Below are 27,029 nucleotides of genomic sequence, written 5' to 3' on the forward strand. Positions count from 1 at the left end.
ATTCTGTGATTCTGTGGAATCTAAGTGTAAATTTTTGTTTCATATTCCTGATTTTATAGGGGAGCGTGCTTATTTTTTCAGGGTAGAGATTATATGTCTGTGACACTGATTATGTATAAAAATTAAATTGGTTTAGGAATAGAGCCTGGTTTTTACCTGATAATTTTTAAAGAGTCCTAGTGGGTCAGTGGAAAGATCTTCCTTCTGGGGCATTGGATGAAAATTATATCCCTGAGAGGAATTTCCACAGGGTTATATTCAGTCAATTGTTATAAATTATCATTTGCTGTCTATGAAACAGGGAACAGTGTTACAGGCCAATGTAATCACATTGTATCTTTTCGAAGTTAAGTTCTTACCTGCTAGGATTCTCTTACCATATATATTTCAGTTATCCCTCTTTAAAGAAAATACATGTTATTATTCTGGAAATCAAAAATACCTAGTTTAGCTGATTAAAATTTTACTTTATTTTATATTGAGTTTTTACAGTGCTGAGAGGTGCTAGTATGAGGGCCATTTTATTCATGTAAAATTGATTGATTGACTGAAAAAAAGTCAGAAGATGAGCTTAAAAACAGAAAAATGTCTGTCCAAGAAAATGTATTCCTTTTAAAATTTAAAAGCTATCCACTTTCCCATTATGTTTTGTTTTGTATGTTTCAGATAGAAGATGTTTTGTGTTTCATGAACAACACGTGCATCAGCCAGTGCAGGAGGTTGCTATGGGAATTGTTTTATTCATTATGAAAGTTGACGCAGAAATGAGAATTTTTATAAATGCCTAAATTAATTTGTGCCCTTCATTTGTTTTAAAAATTGTTCGTTTTTAAAATCCATTAAATAGGTTAAACTCATTCCTGCACACTTTCTTCTTTATGAACAAATACATTTTCCTAACTTATGAAAATCAAAGATTTTATTACTCTTTCTTCGGCTTTTACCACTGGTTTAAATCACTAGGGTAAGAGGCTTTGCTGCTGTGACAATATTATCCAAAAGGTAATTAAACATAGTTATAGAAGATATTACCTCTTTATTTACTGTGGGATCACAGAAATTGACTTAGCATGAAGAGTTTTACTTCAGTTCTGTGGGTATGTGAGATAGTTCTCAAAAGTTGCAGGCAACATTTGGACCCTGTATTTTCAAAAGGTGAATTTGCATTTCTTCATACAATTTAAAGTTCTTGGCCCAAAAGTCACACTGGATCTGAGAAAAGTGTGGCTAGAGCACAACTAGAGTATTGCAGCCCAACTGCTTACAGCGGCCAAGTGAAAAAATATTTTAAAGAGCATGTAATTACTTTTTCTACCTAAGTTCCAACTTAGAAACTAATCACTCAAGCAATTTTTTTTTTCATAAAAGATCAAGTTATATTTTCAGTTATTATATACTTCATTTTGGTAATGAGTGATGTGGGAGACCAGCAGGACTAGATTTATGTTCATGTGTCTTTACTGATGTTCTTGTCCTGCTCCGTAATGATTAGCTGTCAATGTAATATCAGTGACTTCAGTTATAATTACAATTAATATGAGCATTTATGCTGGTTTTGAACAGAAGGATGGATAAAAACTGATTTGTGACATGTCCCTTTCTATTAACTGAAGGTCTTGGTTTCTTGATGATAGGTTCTGCTAATAAAAATGGATCAACTTCTTAGAGGTACCTCTAAGTACCCATGTCATGTGGGCTGGAGATGTGTCTTTTAAGAAATAATAAGCACAATTTATGAAAAATCCACATGAAAATTATTGTAATGGGGTAACAGTTTGCAGCATTTTTTCTTTGTGATTATTAAGGAACCAGATCTTTTCATTACAGCTCAGATCCTCTGTAGATTAGAGATTTGAAAATATGCTTTTTAGCTTACTTGTGCAATTGTGTGCAAAGCTCATGCATGATCCTTTTTACCTATGCTTGAAACTCTGGTGTGCGTATAGAGAGAGAAGATTCATTCCAGCTCATGTTTGAAATAACTTGTATATCATGTATTGAGAATTTACGCCTTTTCATTAAGATAGGCACTGGTGCTCAGGATTCTGACACACCACTTGTCGTCCTACCCAAAGCACTCAGTGGTTGTAGTTTTCATCATTCTTCTGTACCAACTGTGTGAGGATAAAAGTAGAAAAGATCAAGTGACTGTTGTTTCCCTGTCCTATCATGGGATCATTTTATACAGGTATCAGCAGCTACTAGTTTCATTCTTCTTTGCTATTGATAATTAAATGCAAGTGCAACAAACCAACAGTTTCAAAGTAATGTGAATGGAGATGTGTGAAAGTCAAATTGCCTGACCTGGACTCTCTTCTTAGAATCCGAGGGCACATTCACAGAGGATGGTGGCACATTATTTGTTACGTCTAGTAAGCCACAGGTCTCTGCGCACCAGCAGTAACCAGCCATGCCACCACCTGGCTGCAGTCACATTTAGTAGCAACATATGGCTTTTCTCTGCCAGCCCAGTGATGCAGAAGTCACTGTCCAGAACTTAGGGGACACTCATTTAGGTCTGCTGCTTCCAGGAGCAAGGTCTCTTTGGTGAGTGTGTCAATCGTCGGTAACTGTTGAGGAACAGGACATCAGTGAGTGTGCTTCTGGGCTCATCTAATTTGCAGGAGAACAGATCCCATTGTGTAAGTGACTGCACAAAGAAAGATGGGGAGCCATGAGTGGAGCACATGGGGTTATTGGGGACTGGACATAGCTACAGCTGGGGGCATGGAAGTCCCTGAAAATGAGCCCTACCAGTGCCTCTCCTCTTCCTCTTCCTCTCAGCTTGCTGTAACCATCTGTGGCTATTAGGGCCTTCTGGGCTCCAAGAAGCCACTTACTTCAATTTCAATTTAGTGGGTTTTTGTTTGTTTGTTTTGTTTGTTTGTTTGTTTGTTTGTTTTTTTTTGTTTTTTGTTTTTTGTTTTGTTTGTTTTTGTTTTTGTTTTTTCTTAAAAATATTATTTTTAAAGCTTTTGCATGCTTGCAACTTTTTACAGATTATACTTGTCCTGGTTCAGCTATGATAGGGTTAAATTTCCCCAGCAGAGAAAGAGAGGGGCAAGGGATCTCCAGCCGGGTTATTCATACCATGCTGATGTCAGGTCCAGGCGGGAACTTGGTGGCTTTTGGTGACGGGAGCACACGTCGGGTTTGTTCTGTGACCATTGCGGTATTTCTCTGTATATCTTTTGTCTTCTTCACGGTTATTGCTGTTTATTGTTGTTATCATTGGTACTGTTGTTGTTCAGATTGTTTATCACACTGTTGTATTAAATTTCTTATTTTAACCCGGGTTTGTTCCTCACTGCCAGCCTGACCAGCTGAGGGTGGGGGAGGTGCAACAGCAACGTGCTCTCCGGTCCCGGCAGGGCCTAAACCACCACAATACTGCACTGATTCGAGAAACTTTTTAGCCTATGTGTGGGTGGCCTAGAGTTGGGTTTGAGGTCCAAGCCAGTCTAGATCCACCAAGGACTTAAGCATCTCTAACGTCCTATAGCTCAGTTACACATTTTGTAAGAAATCACTCTTTTTTATTTGTTTTGAACATGTGTCTGGTATTTCAGTGTGTTAATTCTTATGCTGGAGCATTGGCCTCCTCTGTGCCCTTCCCATATTTTGGACTTTTTTCATATCTCTTTCAATCATCTCTTTTCCAGGCTGGAGCATCATAGTCTACATAGCTAATGCCTTTAGGGAAGCCAGCTGTACTTTTAACTCTTCTGTTTTTCTCTGAATCTTCTATAGGTAACCTTTTTGGCAAGGGAGGAAAAGGGAGAAGACCTAGATACTGCTGCATTGCCACTCAATTTACGCAATTGCTTCATTTTTTCCCCCACACTTCGTTTTGTTCATTTGACTGGTACTGAAAATTGAGCTGAGATTTTCACACAACCATAATTTATAGTTGCAAATGCTTATATTTTCAGTTGTTCAAAGCCCATCGTTGCACAATTATCATTGTTTCTTCTCCACAGACATTACCGTACATTTCTTCTCATTAAATATTACTTGCTATTTATCACTTCCTGTTCAGTATAATGTTTTCTTTCTGTAGTTCTTCCTTCAGTCTGCCCTTATCTTTACTACCCATGGTTTAGTGTTTAGAGACAATGTTGTCATACCATGGCTTGTCCCCTTTCCAGATAATTTTTGAATATGCTGAAAAGGACTGGCCTCTTACAGATAGGTGCTTTGGGTCTCCATTGCTGATCTTCTTCTGGGAAATACTGCAAACTGTCGTTTATTTGTATTCTTAATAGCTTCTTTTTAAATTATTTTAAGCAGTGCAAGGACCTCCTTGTTTTTCTCCCATGTAGTTTAATTTCTTTTAGAGACTCTGGGTAAGAGAGATTATTAAATGATTTTTGGAAATACATGACTTAGAAGTGGATCTCTTTTGCCTATGTTCTCAAAAACATATGATCATCCTATACATACATGGCTTTCTTTTTCATACTGGAATGTTGACTCATTCCCAACATGCCATATATATTGACATACATATTCTTTTTATCAGTCTGTACCAAGTTGCCTTGTGTGAACTCCATGTGTACTGATCTACAGTCTTCTGGATATTCTTTAGATTTTTTATGATTGATTTCATGTTTACTTGCTATCCTTTGATGGTAAGACAATTTGAAGGAGGCATTTGTCCATTATTATAAGTTTAGTTATTTCAAACTCATATTCCTTTAGAGCTGTTGATGGGATACACTCCACTGAAATAATCTGTTAGAGCTCAGTTTGTCTTTTTGTTCTCATCTTCTCTAATGGCACTTCATTTTAAGAGAGATCCTCTCACGTGTCTCTCTAAGGAGAGTGTCTGGCTCTCGAATCTCCTCTACTGTGGATGCAAAGACACTTTTTGTGTGGTTCCTTCTCACTGCCAGCTGTGGTCAGAAGCTCGTAGATGGCTCTATGTGGGAGGCTCCTTGCTGGGCCTGATCCTGACACCCGGCCTTGGCCTGTCCCCTGAGGGGATTGATACTGAGGGCTGGGGCTGCCCCTGACTGTCCCCTGGCCTGCCGTGCTTGATGGTCGAGGGCAGCCAGGTCCTGCCCTGCCCATGGACTGCCCCCAGCCCATAGGGAGCTGCTGGTCGCTGCTGCTCTCTGACACCTTACTGTGTATTTATGCTTAAGCCTCCCAGATACTAGATTCCTTGCTGTTTTTCTCACTTAGACACAACTTGAAGCTTTTAGAAGGATGTCTTTTTCTTTCTAATAACCTCCTTCATCCTCTTTGTTCATGACAGCTCCCTTCTCTGGATTTTCTCAGTCTTTTTTGATAGGTTGTATGCATTTCTTGTGAGCTTGCAAAAGGTGCCTTTAATCAGTCTCCATGCCATCTGTAAAGATGTGACTCTTGTAGCTGTCCCTTTTTTCTTCCATGTAACAAGCTTACTCATTTTTATTCAGTGACCCTCTTTGAAATAGTGATAGGGATTTTTTGGCTTTTGTTGCCCCTTCAAGGACAGAGATTCCAATGTACATCAAAGCAATTATTGACTGTGGCTAGAAACTTACTTTGGGTCATGCCCTGATGTGATGTGTACTCAGGCAAAATTATCTGTTGGACCTAATACTTACCTGCCATACTTATAGGGACAATTTTCAGTGTTATGAAGGTGCTCTGTTTCTTAGGTGTCTTTAGTGATTGGTTCAGAACATGGATTGTGTTTATATCCTCTGTCCTTCTCAGTGTTGTCTTCCTTGGCCACTGCTGAAGGAAGTCTCTGGGCTGTTTAACATGAATGGACTGTTAACTTCCAGACGGATCTGATAATTGGAGAGCAGCCATTCTTTGAGCTTGCTCAGTAACCTGAAGTTGTGCATATGAAAATACAGTATAGCTGAACACCTGCTTGTGCATTTGTGTCTGTAGGGAGGACTGCCCTGGAAGAGTTTTCTCTCCACAGTTTGATGTAGCTCTGAGTAGGGAACCAAGGAGCGGAAGACAGAGATGTGTGGGCAGCATCCTCTAGAGAGACCTCTTACTCAGATCACTGGGCAGGGTCTCTGAAAAGAAGGACATAAAACTCTTATTTGCAAAAGACATAATAAATCTATGCCAAGTGTTGGTTTTAGAGTAAGGACCTCTGTGAGGATCCAGTTATCTTATGGACATTTAGGTTGCAGCAATTATCTGTAGCTAACCATGGTGGTCATATCAGTATTGAACTAGCCTCATAAGCAGCATAAGCCATCCTGGAGGTGCCCAGACTGAGGATGTGGTAAGGCCATGGGATCTTCATGCTGATGAGCGTGTAACCTGCTGTTCAGCCAAAGTGGGAAACACCTACTTAGCAGATGCTGTGACCAGACAGCTAATGGAGATGACAGCAATTGGTGGGACATATGCTTGGCTTTATATTCATGGTGGCTTTTTTGACAGGAGATTGTGGTTGCCCAAGTATGTTATCTTAGAAATTAACATAACAAGTATATTAACTTAGAACAAGAACATTTCTTGTGTGGTTTTTTTTTTTTGTTTGTTTGGTTTGTTTTGTTTGATTTTTTTTTTCTTGGTTTTGTGTTGTGAGGGTTTTTTCCCCTCTTCATTTTTTTTTCGACAGTTTGTTTGACTTATTTATCTTTTTTTTCACCATTTTCCTTTTGGTCTCTAGAAGCTTTAGGGGTGTGTGTGTCATGTTTTCTAGCAGTTTGTGGATTTTTTTTGTGGATTTTGATTAGGTAGGTTCTGCATTGTTTGGGGGTGTGGAGTTTAACTGTTCTTTTACCCTGGAAGTTGTTTCTGTGGCTGTTTAATTGCTTATATTTTGTTGTTGTTTTTGTTAGGTCTTCAATTTATTTATTTAGACGAGATTTTTGTGGGTGGGGAAGAAACAGGAGGAGCTAGAGCTCCACGTGCAGATGCAGAACTATGGCATCATTGGAATAAGCTGCCAAGTGGCGGAACGACTTGAATGATGGGAGTTCTGTGATGGATGGATGCCAGCTCTACCGAAGAGTCAGGCAGAGAAGGGGTGAGAGGGTTGCCCTTTATGTGAAGGAGCAGTTGGAACGCGTGGAACTCTGCTGTGTGAAGGTTTTGATTCAGTGTAAGGGAAAAGATTTTCAATTAAAGAATTATGCAGAACAGGTTGCCTAGAGAAGCCAGGTTGTGGAATCACTTTTTTGAAAGTTTTGAGGATACACTGAGCTGATGTCTTAAGTGACCCAGTCTAAATTTAGGTGCTGCTTTATGCAGTTTGGGCTAGAGAACCTTCTTTGTGATGTGGTGGATGCATCATGGCAGAAGGGTCAGGTGCTGTTTTGACTTTATGTGTTACCAGTTTATAAATCTGTACATACATTTCTTTAAAAGAGCAAAAGATATGTAAGACAACCCAGGATGATCACCATATATGTGCTCTAACAAGATCATACCTTCTGAAATTGTTTCTTCTACGTTCTTGTCTGATAGTATTCTTGAATCCATTCTAATCATGTCACATTAGAAAACTGGAAAAACAAATTGTAATTCTGGAAATAATTCACAAAATTCAGTGCCATTGTGTTTGTGGTATTGTAGATCAAACTATTTAGGAATACTTAATTGCTTTCATTTCTGTTTATATTATTCTCCCCCAATTACTGTAGGCTGCTGCAGTTTATGATAAGAAAATTCAGCAAGTGGAAGGTGCTGCTTCTCTGAGCTGTCTTTCAGTAAATTATATGTTTTCAGAAGACAGACAGACATGCCTGAAGATAAAGGAAGGCATGGTATCTGTACACGTTGAATAAATTGTTCAGAAATCTCCATGAATATGATATTGGTATTGTGCATACTTAAAAGATTAGTGTCAGCATGGGTTATCTATCATGTAAGGGCAAGTCAAGCAAGGTAGACCTGCTTCAGGGGTGGTTTAGTCTGTATACCCAACTATTCAGACAATAGTGCTGTGGAGGGTTTGGAACAGAAGACTGAGGAGGGGTGATTTTTCCTTTGCTCCAGGCTTCCTGTTTATTTGTACTGTCTCAATTTTCTCCAGTGTGCCTTGATAAGTACAGGTAGTCAGCGTCCTATTAATCTTTAGGATAAGTAAGACCTAAATGGAACACACACCACCCCTCCCCTGCCAATCCCTCTCCTCCAAAAAGAGTTAGTTCTATGTAACCTGTACATTGGTTACACAGTGAATGGGACATATCAGAAGTAGATGATATATTTAGTCTGTGTCATTATTTTTCTTTTTCTGTCACTGGGCAATTTCTAAGGAATTAAATACTAAATATGTAATGTTTTTCTGTAAATTTTATTATTTTTCTTGCTGTTTCTTTGCATAGTTGCATGTTGTCTTGATTAATTGAGTATGGCTATTTTGATTAGCAAATTCCATGTTGTGAAAATTCAATATTAATTTTAGTAGTATAGAATATAATGTGAAATTTTGTAAGTACATAGCATTTGTTAAAAATTTTGGAAAAGATAGTTGGGGAATTTTGACAGCCCAAGGAGCATTCAGCAATTCATTTTTTTCTCTGTGCCAGGTAAAAAAAAATGTTGCTTCTCTTATCACCACAGTACTTCTGTTTGGACCCACACATAATAAAATCCAGCCTTCGTTCATCTAAGTAATAATGTAGGGTAACATGTAAAAATTGGCTAATGAGATCACAGTAGTATGAAGGACTTTTCATAGGCTCATTTAACTTTGGATTGATTATAAAACATAACTATTAATTTATTTTGCATGTTCTTGTTAATTATAATGGAATTCAGTAGTGCTCATCTGGTCATGAGCTTCTGAGTATTTCTCTGACACAGAAATAGTCTAACTCAATACTTGGATTCAGGAAGAAAAGGAGTATTTTTTCTGTTTGCAGTTCTGTAATTTACATAATACTCTTTAAAAATGAATATTTTTTGTAGTGTAAATTAATGTCTTGAAGTAGTTTAAATATAAAAATGCATAGTCTGACTACTAAGTAACTTTAAACATTTTTATTTCATACTTTTAGAAGATAAACATTAGGGATTGTGTGTAAATTATGTATTTTCAAATAAAATGTGGGATGTCCTATTGATATAGTACAGCTTAAAACTTGCTCAGAAGTCCTTTATTATGAATTAAGACTTCTTTTTTTTTTTTTTTTTTTTTTTTTTTTTTTTTTTTTTTTTTTAATTGCATGGAAGGGGCTGTATGATGGAAAGGGATAGGCTATGGGTACCAGTGAATTTATATGCCTCTAAAATAATAGTCAGTCTCTTTAGCATATAATTCTTGTTTTACTGAATCCAGCTGTGTCCTTGGCCCAATCTCTCCAATTGAAAACAAGTATATCTAAAGATACCTTATATAGGTGGCCCTCAGCCATGTTCTAAAATATTTCTGGATGCAACAGTGAGTAATGTTTCATTGGAATATTTTGTACAAATACTCACTTAAAGCAGTAATGCTCAGTTTGAACCATTTTTACTATAGAGAAAATGTGAATAAGTAGGTCTTAGATACAGACATGTCAGAATGGCTGTTGATTTATCAAGAAGTAGAACTGCTTAAGGAGCTGTAGTGTACTTTGATGGGTTTAGATTTTAAAAAATACCAAAGGCTACCAACAAGGCAGAATAATGAATAACAGAATGTAGTTTCAAATCAAAATACTCTCATAGAGGCAGTGTTCAAACATATAACAGGTAAACTTATCCCAATGATTTGTGATCTAAATGTAAAATGAACTAAGAGATAAGTGCAACAAATAAATAAAGGAGTTAAAGAGAATAGTTTGTGTCACGTGGGCATCGTATTTGTTTATTTAAGTCAAGTTTCAAAGGAATATCTTCATCTAGGGATGAATTTGACTTTAATTTTGAATCGAATTATTTTTATATTCTAGTGATTGCTGAAACAACTGTGACAATTCACATAAGAAACAAATTCTGTTAGTTGTGTTCATAGTGAATCATACTTGAAGATGTCTAGTACAGCATATTGTATGACAAAATACTACCTAAAGTGCATAACATTGTCAGTGTTGAAAATGCATCTATCATCTATCTGGCTTCTGTGCTAGGTGGGTGATCATAATTGTTACACATTTTATCATTTGGAGAAAAATTTTGCTAGAGTTCCTCTAAATCTACATTTTAATAAGACTCTGCATATCAAATTAATTCAGTTGTTGACCACTGCACTTTTCCTTTCTCAGCTATTGTAGAAGTTTGTGGTATTTGCTTGTTTGACTGAAATTTTAGGGACCTGAATAGGAAGTCAAAGATGAGTGGCATGTTAGGTGACTTTCAGTTGAGGTGTATGCTACTGTTCACATGATGAGAGTGTTCCTGCCTGAGTAAACTATACTACATTGAGCTGTTGGAATTGATTGAAAACTATACTACATTGAGCTGTTGGAATTGATTGAACTTTCACCCATTGCAACTGTATTTAAGAAATAAATTCTGTCAGGATACTTTTAAGGCTTTGGTTGGCAAGTTCTTTGAATTTGTAAGCTTTTAACGTTCAGATGGAATTCAAATGGAATTGTTAGATATTGAAAAACCAAAAAAATACCTCTGTAAGCACTGTCAATATGGAATAGGTAAACAATGATATTAAAGATCTTCCTGCTGTGGTTCAAGGGATGGAACGTGCTGGCTCAGTTGGAGGGAATGTAGCAAAGTGTTAAACTGGAATAACTCGAATGATTCAGGTCCAAGGTTTTAGGATGCAAACAAAATTCAGTAGAAATGAATGTTTATAACAAAAGTAATATTATTTTTAAGAGGCAACTGCCTTCATCAGGTAAACCACACTGAAATGTAACATAAATCAAACACAGGTCAAAAGATAAGTGTAGATTTGTACAGGTAAAAAGGAAGTTGATAGGTAAGGCCTGACATCTGTCTGTGACATACCTGTCACATCTACTATGTGTGATCCTGCCTACTTTAAATGTTCCTTATTGACCGCTGAAAAGTTACAGAAATCCTGATAATTGAAAAAGACCAAAGATAAAATTTAATAATCAAGACTAATGAGTGTGGTTGTTTTGACATTAGAACTAATTATGGTAAAATGTTATCTTAAATTTATTTTCTAAGAAGGCTGTATCCACCTCACCATTCTGGATTCAGGGTGACCACATGACCATCAAGCAAAGTTCCATTGATATAGTTTACTTTCCAACAACTTCTAAAGAATTGCCACCCACATTCACCTCCTCATATTTGCCTTAGAATTGTTATCTGGTTTTAACATTTTCTTCTTTTTTTCTTTGTATTAAGAACTCATAAGATTTCCTTCTCATTTCCCAGTGCTGTCCTACTGTGCCAGAGTTTCATGTAGTGTTTATTCCTCCAGCCTGTCATTCTTTGCTCTTCCTTCCTCACTTGTTCTACTACAGAGGCTGCCAGGTAGCTTTCAGTTTTCTAGGAACTTCGACCTTCCCAGCAGGTTTTGTTATACGCTACAAACAAAGGAATAAGTTAGAACTGCAGCTCTTTTAAATGTCCAAACATCTTGTAACAAAGTGTATATTAATAATGCCAGTTGGAACACAGATTTTTTTTTTAAACAGTGGGAAAGCAGTCTTTTCTTTATAAAATTCTGCATTCATTTTACTCTTCAGTCTGCTTCTGTCTGACCTTGTCAGCAAGGGCAAATTGCCAAGAGGCACTATCGAGAGGCTGGTAGGATCGACTTCAGAAGTGGCAGTTTCAAGCATTAAGGCTATGTCTATATTAGTAAATTAAATAATGCTTGGAAATATTACCAGGTCTTTGCAAGCTAATATTTTTCTAAAAAATTACCAGACATTTTTTCTACCACTCTATTAGACAGTTTGCATTCAGCCCCTCTGTTTTGGAGCATATATGAGTATATTAGCATGGATGTAGGATTACCTATGCCAGTTGATTTCAGCAAAGAGGGATGTACTCAGGCATAGGTGTAATGTAAATATACTTTCTATGGACCTGCATGTTCTTTGTTTCTTCTGTCTTGTCCAATCTTCTCCCTTCAGTGTAGTCTTGCAGTCTCAGCTTCAAAACTGGGTTGTTTTTTTTTCTTTTAACTTGTCCTTTTATCCTTCCTAAAATGCATATAGATTTAAATTTCATTGGCATGCTGTCTCCCAGTTTCTGTTCCTTCCTTCAGATGACCTTGTGAACTTACTGGTAGTGATACTGTGTGCAGTCTAGAGTAAACTACTTCAGGGAAGCCTCCCTTTTGTTTGCCTTTAGGTACTTTAATAATAAAAATAGAATTTAAAAAAATAAGACTAGACTTTGAGTGATGGTTTATCTGTCCCTCTACTACCAGGCAGAGTCTTGAACAATTGTATGTCTTTGTGGACTATATAAACTGATGACTTTCAACCAAAATATTTATGTCAAAATAGAAAAATTTAAAATGGCAACTTCTTCCTTTGTCTTTCAGAATACTTAAGAATCAGCTTATGCACATCTGGAACTGATTAGAGGATGTGATAAAGCCAAATTCTATTTTGTTTTCATTAAATTATATCTAAATAGCTGTAAACATTTCTCTTTGTCTTGTCAGGACAATGGTACTGGAATCGATTTTGGACATCACTTCTGTTCAAGGTTGAAGTTAAAAGGTCTTTTTGAGGCTTAGAAGGTGAGTATAGGTCAAGCATAACTCACTAACCTTTGAGTATTATTTTTTGCAACTTTCTTTTGTTCTAGAGTTGCTGTTCTTGCTTACCAGTCCATTCTCAAGTAGCTGATCTCTGCTTCCTGTGATTCACTGACATGTATGACTGCTTTTATTATGACTAGGTAGCAGAGAATATTTAAGTCATATAGGCTTTCCATACATGCTTTTCCAGGATTGGTGAAAACATGGTTCTCTCACCAAGGTCTCTGGAACTCTGTATAGTTTCATTACATCAGGTGCATTAGGAGTATGATAATTGAGCTAATTTGGTTAGAAATTATTTTAGACTATATAAATATTTTTTTGTAATAAATTTAAAATTTAAACCACGAGATTAAATAGTAATGAATGCCCGAGTTTGGATATTCCTAGTTTGCTGAAACTGGGATGATCTCTGTTCCCTTGGTAACCAGGAATATCCCATGATGTCAAGGATCGTAAGTTCAAATCTTGCTTGAACTGCTTTTGTGAACCCGCCTGTGAAGAAACACTGTTACTGGGTATAGTACCAGTTTAGGACTTGGCATGCCAGCACTGAATAACTTGCTTTGCTCCAGACCGTCACAGCTATCTTGAGTGAATCATGTACAATTGGATACCAATTTTTTTACCTTAGAGAGATCTGGAAAAGGACACTCAGAAGGAATTAGTATAAGATGAGAGTTTAGCAAGCCACTCACATCTCTTTCAGATTTTTCATACTTGCAACAAAAAATTAATCTACATGTCGAGTGTTGCAATTGTTCATATTTTGCTTTTCCTACAGGGGTAAAAAATATCTTGAGAATATTTCCAGAACTGTTCGCATTCAGAATTTTTGGCAATATTTTAATGTGTAAATTGCAAACTATGCCCAACTGGTGCCTGATACTAAATCTTATAGATGTAGATTTCAACAAGGGGCAACTGATTCACCATAATAGGAACCAGGCCCAGTTGCTTCTGTGTACACCACTGTTTTCGAAGTAAGTTTGTATTGCTTCCCTGTATGCCATGTACTGTAACTGCTAAGGTATTACGAAATATTTAGATATACCTATGTGCTCCGTAATATTGATATATCCGTCTTCATAAATTGATGGCTCAGAAAGGCAAGAAAAAGAAGTAATTCCAGATAAGTTAATGATGGTGAGAGTAATTAGTGCTGAAACTATGTTTATAACAAGTTTTCTAAAGTTTCACCCTCTGGGAGGAAGCACAGACCTTTTTAACCTAATTCAAAGCAGTGCAAAACAAAACTGTCCTAATATGTGTTTCACTGTTACTGTCTTTACCCACAGGGTAATAAGAAAGGAAAATTCCTTTCTTCCGATTTAACTTCATCTTTTTCCAAGGACTTGGGGCAGTGGCCTGAAGGGTATGGAATAAATATGATGAAATCTTAAAAAGAAGAAAAGATAGAGTATTAGTTTCAGCTGTGTTGTAAATCAAAGGATATACAGCACTATACAGGGAAACAGGCATCACATATGAATTTGTGTGCAGCTCTATGGTAATATGTAGTAATGTATTTGCAGAACAGGTTTTTTTCTTACATTACCCGATGGAGAAAACACTAAAAAGGTCAGATTTTTTGCTTTCTAGGTAGCAATGGAAATATGGCTGCATTTCTGTCACGTATTTATACACATGACTTGACATGCAACTTGGCCTTTGTAATCCCTAGTAATACTAGTTTTTCATAGACAGTGTCAGTATTTTGGAGAAATAATTGGTTTGGTAGAAAATACGTAGTAATTGTACCAAGTAAAGTCAGAAATGCAGTATTAATGACTTGTGCATCTATAGTAGTTTGGCAGTATAATTTTATTGAATTCCAGTATGTCTGGAACTTAAGGCATACGGAGGAAAGTAACTGTTACTCTGTTTCCTCCATTATTTTCTTCCCTAACTTCTAAGTTAAATACAATCTATAAAAATGCTTTCTGCAAAGAAAGCCAAAATCTTTTTGGCCTTTTTAGCACTGGTCTCTTTTTCTAGCAGTATGTGAAAGTGGAGAGTGAATGTTTGTAGTCCATGAGGAAATAGTAAATTCTGAATATTAGTTCTTCAGTATGTTATTTTTTTATGGCAGGACACGGTGTCTTTGCACTGATTGAAAACTGGGATTCAGTCATAAAAGTAGTGATAGAAATAGATTAAAATAAAATTGCATTCATGAGTACGTTTTTAATTAGCAATGGTAAAAAATCTGTTTGGTTTCTGACCACTTAACTGTTTAGCAGTAAGTTTTAGAAAACTGAGTTAGAGTTGGAAAAACTGAAACCAAGACAAAAATCCATACTGGAAAAATGTGAAGGCAGAGAAAAATGTTCAAGTTTTGGACTGATGGTTTAAATGGACACTTTTGGGGATATTAATGGTACAGTTACATCTGAATTTTCTAAGTTCATTAGGCTTTGGAAAAAAAGCTAAGGAAGTTTTCTAAATATGAATATATTCTGTGTTAGTGAACTGAATTGTAGTTGTAGTATTCATTATTGTTAGATTGATCTAGCTCTTCTGTACTGTATTGGTAATTTGTGAAAGAGGAGACATTGTGTCCATTCCTGTTTCTTCCTGGTACTACAGGACTTTAAACAGCACACCTCATCTACACGTGCTGTATATATATGCATTTTATATACCTACAAAATATTCAATCTATATATATATATTTATTTTGTATAGGGCAGGCATAATCATATTGTTAGGTAAGTACAGAAGTACATCTCATATAGTTAATCTTGCAGCTGAACTGGAACTCAAGAGTTATGTAAGGACCTATTACTGGTGATCACATTTATGACTGACATGAATAATGAATTGGCATTAATTTTGTCAATGAAGATGGGTAACTCTTCCACATATCTGGTCAGAAAGCAAGTAAGTTTTGATAACTGTTGTAGGTGAAGGGGAGGAGGATATACAGAATGTCAGAAGGAAAAGGTGGTATCTGCTTTCCAAGAAGTAACTGGATGTGGATTGATGGGCTTTGTCTTCAATCTGGTTTCCACCACAAAGAGTCTGAAAGATAAAGAGTATTTTACATTTTAATGGAATTGTATTAGAACAGAGACACTATTGTAGATTTTTGAATTATCTTTCCAGGGTGATTGTGAATAGCTGTAAATTACTGATTTGGGGGAACTTGAAGGCAACTTTTGTCAAAAAGTAGTTTACATTGATAGAATCAAATTTGTGGCTTGGAACTGTGATGTAGTAAATTTTTGCTATGATTATACAAAGTATCAAACTGTGGATTAAAACTGGCCAGCTTTTCAATTCAGCTGAACGTTAAGTAGTCTTAATGGTCTGGTTTGCTAGGAAGAGCACTATTAAAATAATCTGCTTTTTACAGCGCATATCAAACATGAACTTGAATCACTTATTACAGAGTTTGTGCTTTGGGAGATATTTTCATGGCATCTAGGAGTGATGTCTTACATTTGTTGAAATTGGTCCTTAATGATGCCTTCAGAAATGAGATACTGCTCAAATACACTGATTGTTTTGTGGTTTCTAGCATAGAGATTTTTAAGGAAAAGCTAGTTGAAATCTCATGTTTTTTCAAGTAATTGTATGAAATGAGGAGAGATGTTGTGCATCTTAGTAATTCTATGATTCTTTTTTCTGTGACATGAATGAGAGAGGTGAGAACTCTTAATTTTTAACTGAACTGAATACAAGTTTCTAAACGTGGCCTGCTTGAGAACAGAGGACCATTACTGTAGTTGTCATGTAAAATAAAGTTGGAGTCTGAAGCTCCTTTTTAGCTGTCAGCTTTATTAAGGAGCTGCTGGTGTGTTGAACTAGGCACATGCATTATATAAGCAGTGTATGCTAGTGTCTAGGGAGAATTTTCTCTCTCTTCACTGCTGCTTTATTAGGTCTCGCTCACTCACTCACTGTTGCCCTGTCTTACTCCAGCTTTCTGGCTGCAGCTCACAGCACAGTAGGTCTAATGTAGATTGACGCCTTTGGCAGAGGACTGATTGAAACTTGTGTCTCATAGTTGCTAATGCTCACTCAACCATTTTATTGAAGATAAAGTAAATAAAATAGATTGCCATATGAGAATTCTCTGAAATCAAATGGAATAATTTGACAGGTTTAAGCCCATGAAAAAACCAAAGCATTGAAACAGATGGGAATACTTTTTATGCACAATATACCAAGAAAAGGTGTTAACTGGCCTGATGTTAAACTGCTAACGGCTTTTACCAAAACTTTAATTGTTGAAAATGTTATCATCATTTCCAGTGGAATTTCCATTGGTGTTTAAATTCTTATATGTCTCAAACAAAGGGATTTTTAAAAAATTTAAGAGTAATGGATATACTGACTTTATTTTTCTTACTGCTTCTGATTCTTTAAGAGACTGGTGATGGATAGACAGTTTCCTAAAAATTAATTTTAAAAAATAGTAGAGATTAACTGAGGGTGAGTTTATTACTTGAGAAAATAATTCTGTGAAATAATGCAAAATGAATTGTTACTTTTATAGGTTTTAATAATCACTGACATAATTTTGAATATTAGAAGTTTCTAAAATAAGCCCTGACATTTCTAAATGTATGTGTGATACAGCACATGAAAAAATATGAACTGCTAGAGTTATTGTGACAAACTGTTCAGAATAATGGTCGACAAACCCCAACTGTTCTTCACAACACTTTTTTTGTAAAGACTTGCTGTAGATGAGCTGAGTAGTATGTCTGTATAATTTTTAGAAATAAGATAATGCATAATAATAAGTGAGCTAAGATGCAACAGATAACATACACCTCTTATTCTTTTACCTGGATAACAATGAGAATTTTTCTCTTTAGTTACACTGGTGGATTTCTTCTTACTAGTTGGACCACTTCTTCTAGAAAGCAAGACACCAGTGTTTTAGTTCAGTACAATTTTGTCAAACTGTCTTAGAGTTAATAAAGGAAATTAATATAAAATGTTAATAATATATGAACAAAGTTTGCAGATGCAGCTTTGGTTTTCCATCTTGAAAATACAATCATTTAAATAACAAATATATTAATTTTGCTCTTATATTTATGTTTAAACAAAATCTTCTCTTTTTTGTGGTGTTAGATATCAATTACATTTTATTTTTTAAAGTGAAGATATTTATTATAACAAATTGTGCTGTTGGTACTTAATGATGGGATGCTTGTGAGATTTCACGAATATTGGGTTTGAAATAAATTATAAATGAGCTCTTTGAAAATGACTTGCAGGAATGAGTTGACAGACTGGAAAAACATAGTAAGGATAGATTTCCAGATTAACTGTTAGCAGGAAGACACAGCTAGTTGTGCTGATGTGTACAAGTGTCAGGGGTGCTGGCCAAAATCCTATTTCAAATATGATTGTGAATAAATCTAAGAAATGCAAATGATACTCTTAGTTTTTCCCACCCTGGTCATATTTTTAAGAGGGAAAATTACTCTATTGTGTTTATAATGCAGAGCACTAGCACCAGCACTGGCACCAGCTGCGCTCTGAAGAGGTCTTCTCTGTTGCTGCCATGCTGATGACTGTGTGTCTGGCCAAAATCTTAATGCTCTCACAGCACTTCCAGACTTAAAATTTGAACACTTAAAATGCAAAACATAGTGTCTGTGATGCTATCAAGATAGGACTTCCCATCCTCCTGCAGGAAGTCTCTTTTCATTCATTCTATGGTGCTCTTTCTGTTCATACAATAGAATAAAATGGTCATCAACAGCTTTGTCTTTCTGTGGGAAGGACTAGAGGTAGACAGAACTCTACCACAAATTCCTGTTTTAAGCCTTCTGTTTTCCTTCTCTGCTTTCTATGAAATCAGGTTTTTAGAAAGTATTGTTTTTCAGAGGAGGCAACAGAGAACGTTAGTTTAATTAGAATTTAATTATATAGGTAGAATTGCCTTGGTTTTTACCCTGGTAGGAGATCCAAGACAAAGAATCAGTGCTCATTTCTGTGTTGTGAAGTCTTTTCTATCTCTTGGAGGTTTTTCTTGTTAAATTGTAAAGTCGTTAAGAGTTGCCACAGTTTTTGGAAGAAAATGCTGAGACATGTATGTGCTCCAACATAGATTGATTTAGACAGAATAAAAACTAATTTTATCAAGAGAAATAGAAACCTCAACAGTGGTTTACTTTGCATTTCTGTAAAACTTAAAGAAACCGAATGTGTTTTCCCCTGTTTCTCAGAACAACTTATTTCTGCAGTTTTTTTCAGCATGGTTTCTTATTTGACCATATGTGAAGTAATTTTGAAATACTGATATTCATATTATTGTTTCCTGTGTTTTCAAGTAACACAGTAAAAGAAATTATCTATATTTTTGGAATGCTTTTGAAGTTACCTTATCCAGAAATCAGTCCATGATAAATGTGATGAATTAGCTATTTAAAGTCTTTATTTTACCAAAAAAAAAAAAAAAAAAAAAAAAAAATAGGCAATAAAGCAAGCCATTCAGTACAAGTAACTGCATATGGAAGAAATAACAGCAGATCTAATTCCTGAAAATAAATGGGATCTTGAAAATGGAATAGATGTTTATTTGATTGCTCTGAGAGTTAACCTCCCTAAAAAGATGATTTTAAATGAGTTTTATATTTGTAAGTGGTGCTTGTTAACTGTCTTGGGGAGTGATTTCTTCTCTCCTCTGAAAAATGTATTATGGGATCTAGCAAAGAAAGAAGTAATGATTTTTTTTTGTTGTGGGCACTGTCATCTAGGAAGTGTACAAAGATCACCGTCCCATAGGAACTGGGCCTCAGAATTTTTAATGTAGTCTGTAAAAAAGCTATTCAGTGGTAATTGTTGTCAGTCTCAGCCTACAAGAGATAGGTTTTTTTTACTGGTGATTTGATGGGGAAAACTACGTAACTGCATCAGACTTTTTTGCAAAATTAAAATATTCACAGTTTAATTTTTGAAGGAAGTTTTAAAATTTTTTTTTCTAAGCTTGAGTCTTTTACAGAAGCAAAATAGGTCATGTTTTGGTTCATATGGTGGTTCTGGTCCTACATCCAAACATATGCATATATATTTGAGTACTTATGTGAAGATTCAGTAAATTATTACAGAACCAGTGAAGGTTTTGCAAAAGAGAATACCAGACATGTAATCTTAGCCTGCAGAGTTACAACTGCTTGTTGCTATAGTTTAAACAATATACAGTGCCTTCTCAGGAATAGTGTGTAGGACAGGGTACATTACATATACAAAATAGAAATTTAGAATCTATATAATTCAGTTAAGTATACTTTTATAGGTAACTACACTAATGGGAAATGGATTGTAATTTTAATTCTGTGTTGTTATACATGAAGTAGAAACTGAATTAAATTTTGGTTTAGATCTGTTGAAGTAAATATAGGTGTTCCTGTGCTTCTGTAATTGAATTTGCAACCTAATATCATTCTGATTTTGCTGAAGTTAACTACTAAACATTTCAAACTGGAGCAGATGAATAGTGGGATATGGCAAAGACATGTGACCTCATGTCCTAAATGTTTTGCAACTAGTTTGTAACTAGTATTTATTATCTGAACAGTACATTCTACAGTCAAGTTGGTGAATATATAGCTTTTTTCCTGACAATATAGAAATTTTCTTACATGGCCACCTGCCACTGCCACTAGTTCCTACTTTGTTTTCTGTTTGCTATAAGATATATTTTCATGACATAATACAAATCCAGTTCTCTCTTTCCATCACTTATTAAAGGATTAAAACAATAACTCATACAAAATTTCTACTGAATACAGTCAAAGGATTTTACTTTAGTTTTAGGTAGGTGTATTTCTAAAACTTGATTGTTACTGCTCATTTTAAAAAGTTCAGGATTTTGTAATCTTTGCATCATCATCCAGTCAGAACTTCTAAACTGGAATTTTGACTCACACCAGTTTCTCTACTGGTTAAGTGGACTAAATGAATTACAGCATTATTATTTATTTTATTTTTACAAATAAGGCTGGTATGTTGAACTGAATTACAGAAATGAATGGAAAAATATTTAAAGATTTCTCTTTGGACAGAATAATTTTGCATTTGCCTTTTCGAGCAGTAATGTTACAAGGAATGTGGAACCTAAGCATGCCCATTTGTCAATCTTTCTTTTTCTCTCCAGAAGTATTAGACTCATCATCATCAATAATCCTTTTAACAACGAAATCACATAATTATTTAATGAGCAGGTGATTCAGTTCTATGTATCTTTGCCCTCTCTCAGAAATTCATTATTACCCCTACAGCAGGAATTGTGTTTGCTTGCTTTCTTCCTTCTCTTCTTCAACCTCTCATTTTCAAAAAGCAAAATGGAAATAAATGTGGAAAGGATTCCCAGATGATGCAGTGGAAAATCCATAACAGTTTAGACCATACTACTTGGCTATAGCAGGAAAGTTACTTAGGAGTGTTTGTATGGTTGTTTTGCCAGCCCCTGAGTGGCAGCAGGCAGCTTTGGCATTGGGAGGGTAACAAACAGCTGAGGAAGGAAGGAGAGAGCAGGAGCATCCTTAACTGCTGTGGCTGTTTGTTAAGTGAGCATATGTTGAAGGCCTTGAGCCTCCACAGAGCATCTTTTCATAGGTCACAGCTTAAATCACATGCATAATACTGTTCTGAAATAAGTTTGATCCGAGCACCTGTTTATTTGCTTTTTTAAGAGAAGTTACTCAGTTGTGGAAGTCCCATGGTTATTTACTTTCAATTATAAAAGATAATGGAATACTCCAGTTAGTTACAGTAAAGTAACATTTTTTCCCTTAAGTTTTTAATGTTGAACTTTTAGAAAAATGAGTATTTGATCTTCTTTGTCTCTCAGAGATTGGCTGAATGCTGTACTTCTGGACTATATGAGAAACTGAGATCTGAGGAAGTATTAATGTTACTGCAGTCTTATTTTAATTTTGCAATTCAAAAATATTTTTAGTTCAAGGTATTTTAAATTTATTTGACTTGTTAGGCCTGAAAAAGCTATATATTGGATTGACTGAATGTATTTGATAGGGCAGTGTTCTGAAGTTCCTACGTTATGATCTTGAATACCCTGTCAAATACTTAAATGATCCCAGAAGATAGAGCTTGTGATTTAATTACCTGTTTTTCATTTTGTGAACTTGACCTCTATTACCATCCTTGAGCCAAAGAAAGACAAAGTACTGTGAGCAACTGGCAGTTGATATTAAGAAGGTATCTCCCACATCTCTCTCATGTTGCATAGTAGCAGCCAATCCTCAGCATGGATGCAGGACTTCACCAGAAAATTTCTGTCCGGCTGGCAAATTCATCTGCTGCCTTACTTCTTCAGATGCGTTGTAAAAATCCTCTCTCTCTTTCAGTTTCTGCCAGAAACTTCTCTTTTCTGGGCTCTAGCTGTGCAGAAGCACCTGAGGCAACACAAGGATACTAGCCATGGTAGACTAAGGATGGTTCTTTGAGAGTGGCCAGTTTGCTCTTCTGCAAGACAGAACTGTAATAAATATACAGACTGTTACTGATTGTGTTGTTTAGTTATTTCAGATTTTGATTGTATGTTTGTTCAATTGTATGTTTCTGAAAGTTGACTGAATCGGTCCTAATTTGTTTTTGAGAAAGACGTTGGATGTTTTCTTTATAGGCTAATAAAGATTTCTTTGTTTTCTAGGTAAATAGCTAGAGGAAAATCCTAAGATGTTCTTTAATATCTGGGAACTGAATCTTCAGGCAGTAAACTCTGATGGTGATAGTTTGGATAAAGATGGAGGGATTTATTCTTTCTGGCAATGAAAGCCTTGATTCATGACAACCAATAAGGTTATGCCAAAGTCATATGGGAAGAGATACTGTCTTTTCTAGGAATCCCAGTTGTGACAGAGGTGTTGGGAAGAAACTTCTAGTTATTGAGGCAAGTGATTTTTGCAGTATTGGCAGTCTGTAGTGAAAACTGTATTGGCTGCATCTTCTCATTCCCTTCGCAGCTAGCAAATTTACAGGCAAAATATAAAACTATTCATGAAATTAAAGTTGTAGGTGACTTCTTTATTAAATATTTTGGATTTGTTTCCAGTGTCAATTTTTGAAGTTATTAGTATATGTTAATAGATAAGATGAACAAATTAATGTGTAAGGTGATGAACATTGATAGTGACTTCAAAGTATTAAAATGTCCTGTACTCATCCTCTAATAAACAGTCTGATTCCTGTAACTATACAGGAAGTTATCAAGGAGGTTTATTTTAATTGCTTGGTGCTTCGGTATATATTAGATTTGCTCTATGTGCTGTTCATTTCCCTTAATCCAATAACATTGCTAGTTATTTGCACTATACTGGTGAGTGGCTACCTCTCCTAAAGCTTTACAATTAAGATTATAATAGGACTGTAGGATGAAAGAACAATTTCTCTGTGTAATCAAACTATGTCATAATACAGGAATAAAAAATATGTTGTTTAATTATTTGATTTTGCCATGTAATATTATAGTTACTGTTAAGTATGACTTTTGTATTGCTAGTAGAAGAATTAAAAACAGCAACAAAAAATAGGTTTGATCTCATTTGACCTTACTGACGTTCAGTCAGTTAAAAGGTTTGTAAGACGTTTAATTACCAAATGGTATGATCATTATTCATCTCATCATTTGATACAGAACGTCAAGTGAATTGCCTCCCTGGAGTGCACTGTGTTTCACAGATCAATAGATTTAGTGAGAGCTTGAAGGAGAGCTTTATACATTCATAGAAAAGAAGGAAAAGTATATCCTTCTCGTAAAATGGCTTATGTAGTTCTTCTGTGAGCTTTGCAGAGTTACCGTTTTGTTTACATCTCAGGAATATAAAATCCAGTAATATAAAGGCATTTATTAAAATATTTTAAACTTCTATATTATGAAAAAATATTGCTTCTGTGTTACTCTGTGTAATAAAGTAGGTTTAAAAGTCTGTCCTGAATTGCTTCATTGAAATCTGTTAAAATAATTACACTTATTACAACAGGTTTTTTGCTTGGACAAAACACAACAAACATAGTATGACAAAAGGCTGTCTAAATATTCTGCACACAATTGCTTAAACTATTCACATTTTGGTTTTCTGCATTTTGAAATAGGTATTGTTAGTTTTAACTGATTTGGGATGTTAGGTTCTTTTTGGGTGTTGTTTGTTTTGTTGTTTTTTTTTTTCTTCATTGTATCAAGGATATTTATGCATGCTTCAAAAGAAAAAAGATAAAAGCTTGTTCCTGATTGGCTAATTTAATACCCATGAATTTATAAAAATTTCCTATGAATTTTAAAAAATAATTGCATAAAAGATTATTATATATAGGATACTTCATGTTTACTTAGGCTTTTCCAGGTGTCTGCTATTACTCTTACCCGATATAGATGAGCCATCATATAATACCAGCTATTTGAGCACGCTTGTCTGATCTCTTACCCTTGATAGAATGGTTTTCCAGATGACTGAAAGAAACTTCTAGGAGAGTTCAGGCACTAGTATTTGTTGCCCTTTTTTTTCTGTAAGTTTTACCTGCTTGATTTGCTCTCTTGACTGACCAGCTTTCTGCTTAAAAAGGAAGAAAACAAAAATATATTAATATATCTTTTATTAATAAAGTTAAGCATTTTAGCTTAAATTTATGCCTTGTTGTTGGTTCTTGCATCAGCCAGGCACTGAGGAAACTGTAGTTCAGCTAAGCAACTCCTCCTGGCTGTGGACAAAAGCAACATTTACTTGAAAATTCTACCTCTTTATTCATCTGTCACTTATAACCCATCATCTACTCAAAGATTAATTTGAATTGTGAACAATATCTAATCTTCCTTAATCCCTTGCTCTTGTCCTTTTTCTTGAACTGCTGTACTGTGATGGAAAGGCCATAATTCTGAAGCTTCTTATTCCTCAGGCCTAACTAAAGTAACTCCCATTGGGAGCCGATTGATGTTTTAGCAAGGAAATTCTTACCTGTTTGTGAGAACAACCTGGAAAAATTGTCAGGAGACTTTCACATGCTTAGATGTTCACTGTGTGGTATTCTTGTAAATGTAAAATCTAATTTGTCTGGGCTCTTTGCACCAGCATTGTTCAAGGTCACATGAAGTTGTGTGAAGTACAGGAAGTGTTTCTGAGGTTTCATTCCTTTCTTTGTAGTCACAGCATTTTTTACCAGATTAGCAAATCAAATAATACCAATTTCATTAATAATTAAGATAACTGGGAAATATACCACATTATTCTTTTTACTTTGTGAATGACCCTTGCTGCCACTCTTGCTTTACCACTTCCTTGAATTTTGTTCAGGAAAAATTCTAATTTAGTAGTTTCCCCTCTGCTGATAATGCAAATGCTGCTTATTCAGACGGTCTCAGTTAGGGTCTAGAATAAAAAAAAACCCCAAACAAACAGGAAATTTGCAGATTTTTCTGCTGAAGTTGAACATCCAAAGACCTTTTTGTCAATGGGAACACTTATGATTAGAATAATTAATATTGAATATCTGTAGAAGCATCAGTTATTTTGATGATACATGAATCTGTGACTTGATTTGAGAAAGTTTGAGCCATTAGGACTCAATCTAGAAATACATATATTTAATTTTAAGACTCTTTGACTGAGTTAAGAATCTTTGGCTGAATTGTGATATATACTTAGAATCTTTTAGGACTATATATATCAACAGTAATCTCTTCCAAGACATTCTTAAAGATAGAGCAGTATTCTTTTGTTGGCATTTGCATTTATTTGCCTATACATTTACTGCTTAGCAGTAAATAGCTTAATGTATTCTGTATTTGAAGTGTGAAGTCTATTTTGGATGAAAAATAATAGGAACTATTTAATTTTGTGTCATCTCTGAATCATTTGGTAGGTGCTGTAGATGTTAGGGTAAAGGATTGATCAGTGACAAAATACAGCAGTGATCCTGAATATGGTGTTCTGGGCCCCACAATTTAAGAAGGGTATGAAGGTCCTTGAATTTACCCAGAGGAGGGCAACAAAGCTGGTGAAAGGACTGGAAGGAACGTCCTGTGAGGAGCAGCTGAGGACTTTGAGCTTGTGTAGTCTGGAGGAAAAGACGCTGAGGGGTGACCTCATTGCTGTCTTGAGCTTCCTGAGGAGGGGAAGTGGGGAAGAAGATGCTGATGTCTTTTCCCTGCTATGCAGTGGTAGGATGTGTGGGAATGGTTCAAAGCTGCACCAGGGGAGGTAAACCAGGGGAGGTAAACCAGGGGAGGTTTACCAAGAGGGTGGTGAAAACTGGAACAGGCTTCCTAGAGAGGTGGTTGATGCCAAGGACTGTCAGTGTTTGAGACATTTGGACAGTGCCCTTAACAAAATGCTTTAACATTTAGTCAGCTCTGAAATGGTCAGGCAGTTGGACTAGAAGATCATTGTAGGTCCCTTCCAACTGGAAAGGAACTCCCCTCCCCTCCCCTCCCCTCCCCTCCCCTCCCCTCCCCTCCCCTCCCCTCCCCTCCCCTCCCCTCCCCTCCCCTCCCCTCCCCTCCCCTCCCCTCCCCTCCCCTCCCCTCCCCTCCCCTCCCCTCCCCTCCCCTCCCCTCCCCTCCCCTCCCCTCCCCTCCCCTCCCCTCCCCTCCCCTCCCCTCCCCTCCCCTCCCCTCCCCTCCCCTCCCCTCCCCTCCCCTCCCCTCCCCTCCCCTCCCCTCCCCTCCCCTCCCCTCCCCTCCCCTCCCCTCCCCTCCCCTCCCCTCCCCTCCCCTCCCCTCCCCTCCCCTCCCCTCCCCTCCCCTCCCCTCCCCTCCCCTCCCCTCCCCTCCCCTCCCCTCCCCTCCCCTCCCCTCCCCTCCCCTCCCCTCCCCTCCCCTCCCCTCCCCTCCCCTCCCCTCCCCTCCCCTCCCCTCCCCTCCCCTCCCCTCCCCTCCCCTCCCCTCCCCTCCCCTCCCCTCCCCTCCCCTCCCCTCCCCTCCCCTCCCCTCCCCTCCCCTCCCCTCCCCTCCCCTCCCCTCCCCTCCCCTCCCCTCCCCTCCCCTCCCCTCCCCTCCCCTCCCCTCCCCTCCCCTCCCCTCCCCTCCCCTCCCCTCCCCTCCCCTCCCCTCCCCTCCCCTCCCCTCCCCTCCCCTCCCCTCCCCTCCCCTCCCCTCCCCTCCCCTCCCCTCCCCTCCCCTCCCCTCCCCTCCCCTCCCCTCCCCTCCCCTCCCCTCCCCTCCCCTCCCCTCCCCTCCCCTCCCCTCCCCTCCCCTCCCCTCCCCTCCCCTCCCCTCCCCTCCCCTCCCCTCCCCTCCCCTCCCCTCCCCTCCCCTCCCCTCCCCTCCCCTCCCCTCCCCTCCCCTCCCCTCCCCTCCCCTCCCCTCCCCTCCCCTCCCCTCCCCTCCCCTCCCCTCCCCTCCCCTCCCCTCCCCTCCCCTCCCCTCCCCTCCCCTCCCCTCCCCTCCCCTCCCCTCCCCTCCCCTCCCCTCCCCTCCCCTCCCCTCCCCTCCCCTCCC

At 37.3% G+C, this 27,029-nt stretch overlaps 1 protein-coding gene across 1 annotated transcript in view; it reads left to right on the forward strand.

The window, feature by feature from the left end:
- FOXP2 (forkhead box P2) overlaps positions 1 to 27,029 on the forward strand; it is a 373,136-nt gene that overhangs the window by 57,433 nt on the left and 288,674 nt on the right. The window contains exon 2 of the mRNA XM_026868109.1: positions 12,509 to 12,586. The gene's annotated coding sequence lies outside the window, so the exon portion shown is untranslated. The remainder of the gene's footprint in view (positions 1 to 12,508; positions 12,587 to 27,029) is intronic.

This window comes from Athene cunicularia (assembly GCF_003259725.1).
Source record: "Athene cunicularia isolate RWA chromosome 1 unlocalized genomic scaffold, athCun1 chr1_part2, whole genome shotgun sequence".
NCBI lineage: Eukaryota > Metazoa > Chordata > Aves > Strigiformes > Strigidae > Athene > Athene cunicularia.